Source organism: Pteropus medius, unplaced genomic scaffold, assembly GCF_902729225.1.
Source record: "Pteropus medius unplaced genomic scaffold, Ma_sr-lr_union100, whole genome shotgun sequence".
NCBI classification, from domain to species: Eukaryota; Metazoa; Chordata; class Mammalia; order Chiroptera; family Pteropodidae; genus Pteropus; species Pteropus medius.
In genome coordinates this window covers 24,967,867-24,974,139 of record NW_024349803.1, presented here as the reverse complement: position 1 = coordinate 24,974,139, position 6,273 = coordinate 24,967,867, and the positions used below count along the sequence as shown (strand labels likewise).

Here is a 6,273-nt window from a genome sequence, read left to right as displayed (position 1 = left end):
CTCTCATGAAGTAAGGTAAGAAAAATGAACATTTATATAAAATAAAAATTTTGTATGTTGAAAATGAAAAAAATATGTCATTTACCTTTTTAAAATATATCTTTCTGTTTACACTGAGGTTAGAAATATTGCAACGACTCATTAAATAGATCTACGTTTATAATTCACCAGACCGTTCAAGAAGCATTTATTGATTATTTACCGTGTTCTGTACATTATGCTTGGCTCTGCAAAAAAATAGTAGAGGGGAGAAACATGTACCAAGGCAGGAGAATGTAATAAAGCAACCAAATCCCCCACCCCGCCGAAGGAACAATGACGAGTCGTGGTGGGCACTGAGAGGGAAGGAGGCAGGCGCTGTGACAGAGAATCATACAGGGGCCGCCACCCGGCAAGGCGACCACATACTCCTGGAAAACTGCCTCCCGCACTGAAACCTGAGAAAGGTCCGCAAACACCTGGAGGAGGGACAGAGCTCAGTGCCTGCCCGTCACCAGGGGGCTGACAGGGACCGAGCCGGAGCCGGGGGAGGACAGTGGCCTGAGTTGGCAGAGCTGGCGGGAGCCGACTTATCCCGGACTCCTCAGGCCGCGAGAAGCTGGGTTTTGCGTTCCGAATATTCTGCATGTTTTCAGATTCCTCTGACGACTGTGCGGTGGATGAGCTGCCAGGAGCCGTGCCTGGAACCACAGCTTCTAACAGTCGTCCCTGAGGCAGAGAACCGCGGCTGGGGCTGGGCTGGCAGCGGGCGGGGGCCACCTGCGGCCTCGTCGCGGCCTGCCAGCTGGCTGGCTATGGAGGGCGAGGGGTGTCGGGTTTGTGTTCATTTCATCGGATGCAGAAGACGGAGGAAGCCGCGCGCCTGGGATGCAGAAGATGGGAGCCGATCGGGGCTTCGCTTTCGGACGTCGTATCTTAGAGACGCCTGCGCGAGGGCGGCTGGAGGGGACCCCTCACGGAAATTAGGGTCAAGGGGGTCCGGGTTGCCCAGGGGTTTCCGCGCGCTCATTAGCAGGCGGCAGTGACCCTTGGCCTCCGAGGGGACAGCTGAGTGACCCGCCTCCCTCTCTGAGTCTGATTTTGTCCTGCGCAGCGCGGCGCTACGTCTAGCAAAGCCCGAGTGACCCGCAGTGCTGGAGCCCTGCAGGCGAAGCGTCCGGCCGGCTGCAGCCAGAAGCCCGGCCCCGCGAGAGCTGCCCCGGCCGCCCGGACAGGGGTGTGCGATCGCCACCTTGACCTTGCCCCGCTCGGAAACCTTCCCTCGCCCCCGAAACGCTCAGAAGCAGCAGCGAACGAACCGAATTCAGCAGAAACGCCGCCCGCGCAGCACGTGGGGCGACCAGGACCTGCCCGCCGCTCCGCGCAGAAGGACCCCGCGCTTCGGCCAGACCGCAGAAGGAGAGAGCAGCGCGGCCGCAGGGGACTTTCCCCTGTGACTCTCTTCCAAAAAAGTCCTCAAACTCCGGATCAGTGAGTTCGGGCCGCCGAATGTCCCGCCGTCCCCGACGCCTCCTTGCGTCCCCTCGGCCCTGGGCGCAGCCACCTCCTTCTGCATGGAGCGCGCCCTGCCTCGCCTGCCTGGGGGCGGATCCTCGGCCACGCGGGAGTGCCCACGTCCCCATGTCCCGCCGCCTCCGCGGACAGCACGTGCAGCGTCTCCGTCCTCGGCCCCGCGCTGCGCTTCCCGGCCGTTGGCTTCCTCCCTGCTCAGGGCCAGGCTCTGGGGAACGCGCGAGGCAGACAAGGCAGGGAGCTAATGATCTTGGCTCTTGTTCGCTTGTTAACGGGACGAATGCATTTTGCCAGCAATACATTTTAGAACAAAAAGAATCAATACACGAATATGGAATAATAATGTTAAATACTGTCCACGGCCGTGCCACCCTGAACGCACCCGATCCCGTCTGAACTCGGAAGCTCAGCAGGGCCGGGCCTGGTGAGTCCCTGGATGGGAGACCACCTAGGAAGACCAGGTGCTGTAGGGCTAAAAAATAAAAAAATAAGGGGTCGTAAGCTGACAAGGCCCTTGCAGTCTGTGAGGTCAACCAAGGGTTGCCCCGCCTAAAAAAAAAATAATAATAATAACAATAAAGTTTGAAATTATTCCAAAATGAAAAGCTTAGAAATTTAAAACCTTGTAAGCAGTCCTGTCCCACTAGAACATGAGATATGTCCACTGTATTTGCTATGACATAGGAGGTGCTCAGTATTCACCATGTTAACAAAAATTACAATGAGTGGCTTCTGATATTTCCAGTACGATTCCAGACGGAACAATTAGTGTTAGAGGAGGTCCCGTTGAGAGCAAAGTCCTTCGTATTAAGATAAAATATATGCACCTTTTACTTTGAGCTTAGTCTCTATAATTAGATCAGCATGCTGGCCTCGGTTACATGGCTCTGTAAAACCTTCTTCCAAAATGGAGCCAAAAGCTCTCCGGCCACGCCTCCCTGAACGAGCCCGATCTCTTCTGATCTCGGAAGCTAAGCAGGTCCACTTAGGAAGACCAGGTGCTGTAGGCGTAAAAAATAAGGGATTGCAAGCTGACAAGGTCCTTGCAATCTGTGAGGTCAACCAAAACTAAAAAAAAAAAAAAAATACTAAAAAATAAAAAATAATTTAAAAATAATATTAAGTACTCTAGTTTGCCTAGATTCAGTCAGTTGAATTTTCCCCTAATGTTTATAAATAGAATATCTTGAAAGAAGAAGAGAAAATAAGCCTGTTATCAGTATGAGTCTTTTAGGAGTTCATTTCTGGGAAGCTGATGAACGAATGTTTTATGATATCATAAGTGACCGTACATGAATTATTTTCTGGCATTGGTATTTAAGACAACTCTGGGAGCTGTGTGACAATTAAAGGAGCTCGTCTTTTCCGTAAATGTATATTTCAAGGCAAACAAAGTCCTAGTATTGTACTGCCGCCTCTTTTGTCCAGAAGACAGGTGAACGCCCAAGGTAAAATGACTTAGACGTCTGCGTCGCCAAGATCACTGTCTAATTTATTCTCCTAAATGGATTCCTTGTCACCTTTTGTCCCGCCTGTGTGCAGGGCCGCGTTCGGCACCCCGAGAATAATCCGAGGGTCGATCGGGGATGATTCCAGCTGTTGGCAAACTATAATCTCCGGACAGAATGAAATAAGACACTGTCAAAGTATAGACTGTCACCAGCTTGTGAATAAGTTATATTGTCTTAGGAAACCTGTCATTTGGTTGATGAAACGTAACACTCGCTTTTTCATAGAAATATGGCTGAAGACGGTCCCATCACTTCGTGGGGGTCGACACCACGGCGTCTGGTGTCAGAAAACTGCCAGGAGGGCGCTGTAGCCGGTGGGGCCACATCCTCCTCCGCCCACACATTCAGCTTCCCGGTGGGGACGGGGACACATGACCAGGAGGCACGGTGTCTCTCACGGTGCGGGACACGGGAGGAGAGAAGGAGAAACGCCAGGCCCCGCTTTCCGGCAGCGACGGAGCAAAGCGGCCTCCCGGGGGTGAGGGCCTCCTTGCCAAAGAAGCACTTTCACCCACGGGGCCTTTTCCCACTCCCCTCGGGGATCCCCCGCCTTATCTCTTTCTGCTCCTCACCGTCCCTGTTGCTAACCTCCTGAAACTCATCCGTTACCACGGTAGCCTTGGCTTTTGGCGTTGCGGCCCAACAGCCCTTCACGGCCCTCAGCCGGGAGCCGGGCGGCACCTCGCCGCAGGGCCTTTGCACGTGCCGCGGTCGCGTCCAGAACCAATCCTGCCTCACTCATCTGCCTCTGCCCCTTTCACTTCGTCAATTTTTATCCACTCTGATTGGGTGAAGCCCCTCTCACACACACGCCTCCACTGTACCAACGTCACTCTGTCCTAAGACCAGTCACAGCTACAGTTTTTTCACTTATTTGTGTTATTTTTCAATTAATTCCTGTGATTTTTCAATAAACCGTAAGCTCTATGAGGCTGGGGCTATTTTTTTGTTGCTGATCATTTTGACCTCAGGATGTACCTAGCACAGCGCCTGGCACATGGGACGCTCTCGATAAATGCGACTCATTTAGAAACAAATGAGTAACCAGTAATAAATTTGAATACCTAATAAAATAAACACAGATCATTTAATTACGCAGATTGAATTAATGAGTTAATGACCATTGCTTGGATCTTTTACAAAGCATTTTTCTCTTCAGAGAAGTCGCCTTGAAGCTTTCACTGTGCTGCTTATTCCTCGAAACCAGTAGACACTTCTCACATCCCTTTCATGGAACAGAAGATAATACGAAATCAGACGAGTTTCTTTAAATTCTACTCGTAATGCCTCTTTCATGTCACATCTATCTACACTTCTTTTTTTATTAACCTAGTGGAATAAAGCTGACGACATCTGACACACGTAACTCACCCGTCTCATTACCCAGAAGTCCTTCCTGCTGATCTCCAGGATCCTAAACACAGAGCCACGGGCAACTATCGCTAATGAATCTTTTGGTGTCACGCGGTGAAATTCACCTGCAACCCCACAAAAAAGGAAAGAAGACAGTCTCCTTTCTGTCATGAGCAAGACGGACGTTTTCGGGGGGCTATGATGACAACGCACTCTCTAACTACCCATGTTGCTTCGGTTCCGACTGCATATTAAAAACAGCTTTGAATGTTTCCATAGCTTTTCGTAGAAAGGTTCTCGCACAAAATATATTCGGTTCCACGTCTTTCTTCTCAGAGTGCATGTTAGATGTCTCGGTTCTCGCTTCTCTTAAACACGAATCCTGAAGCATGGGCTTGACCCTTCTGGGAATAGGATGCTTGGGCACAGTCCGTATATTAGACAGAACTCCCAGAACCCATGCTTTCGCTACCTCACACGTAAAAGGGACTTTACAGGTGTCATTGAGTGAAGGATCTTGCAGTGGGGGTTGTCCTGGGCTGTCAGGTGGGCTCCACGTAGTCACAAAGGTCTTTCAAGGTGGGCGGAAGGAGAGTCGAGAGAGTGATGCATCAGAAACTAGATGGACCACTGTGGGCACTGACCACAGACGGGGGCAAATCCGGGACCGGGGAAGGCAGAACACAGGTCCCCAGAGGCTCCAGAAGCAAAACGCCCCTGCTGAAACCTTGGCTGCAGCTCCAGGAGACCACTGCGTGTCGTTGTAAGCCGCTACCTTGGTGCTACGGCTGTAACAGGAAGCAAACCTCGTGCGTTTTAAGAAACTGCCAAGTTCATACGGCGGGGAGAGGGTCAGAAATGAAACCCGGACAGTCTGATAAGAAAACCCACTTTATGGAAGCAGCCACGGACAAACAGCTCAAGACTGGACAGAGGTGAATATGCAAACATAGCACGAGTATACATACGCGTACAACTGCAGGCTTGCATGCACATGTGTAAAATATGTATGTTATAAAGACGTGCCATTTTCGAATCAACAAAATGAGATATTGGTGCTGCCTCGCTCATTTCGATGATTCGAAAATAGCACGCCTTTATAATAAGGAAAGTGCAGAGAGAAACTTGGTTTTGCAGTGCAGGTAAATACTATTTACGCTGCCTGTTTCATGAGTTGCTGAAGACGTACTGCCTTGTGACAGCAACGCTTCTCTGTGCGTGTATGTGCGTGTGCCCTCTTTTAAAGCATTGGGAATACTTATAACTAATTATTACTAATGTTCACTCATAAATTCTCCATGATGTAGAGATGAGGAATCTTGAAATCAAAACCAATGGCGACGGACAAGAGGTGATACCCGGGGACCTCGCAGAGCGCGAGTAGACACGGGGCGTGTGCGCCGGCTCCGGGACGCTGAGGTGGCAGGTGTACCCGCGCGGGCTGGGGAAGGAGCTCTCCTGAAAATCGGGCTTTGGGATAATTGGCAGGAGATTTGTCGAGTGTCGGGAGCGGATCAGAGTGAACATCCACCTCCTAGAGCCAGGGAGAAGAGAGATCAATCTGTAGCCCCGTCATTTCCCAGCTGGATGACACTGAACCGCACCCCCGGGCTCTCTGAAGCTGGTCCTCACGTCGTAAAGCGACCACAGGGCCATCCGGCATTTAGTATGAGCGGACGCTCGCAGCCCGCCTAGGACACGGGGGACTTCGGCAGAGAGCATTCTCTCCCCGGCCCCGCGTCTCCGCCGATCCCTCACCGCGTGCCGTGGAGCAGTGTGTCTTAAGTTTGCTCTCAGATGAGCTGCTTTCAAATGACACACAACACGGGGTTTCGTGTCTGTTCTTAAGCAAACCCTGTTAATTTAATTATGTTCCTTTACGGTAGGCCTTCTCAGA

The 6,273-nt window shown here is 51.1% G+C and overlaps 1 pseudogene; it reads left to right on the top strand.

Annotated features, from left to right (window-relative positions):
• Positions 1 to 1,866: 1,866 nt before the first annotated feature.
• Positions 1,867 to 1,985, top strand: LOC120582460 (uncharacterized; annotated as a pseudogene).
• Positions 1,986 to 6,273: the final 4,288 nt, after the last annotated feature.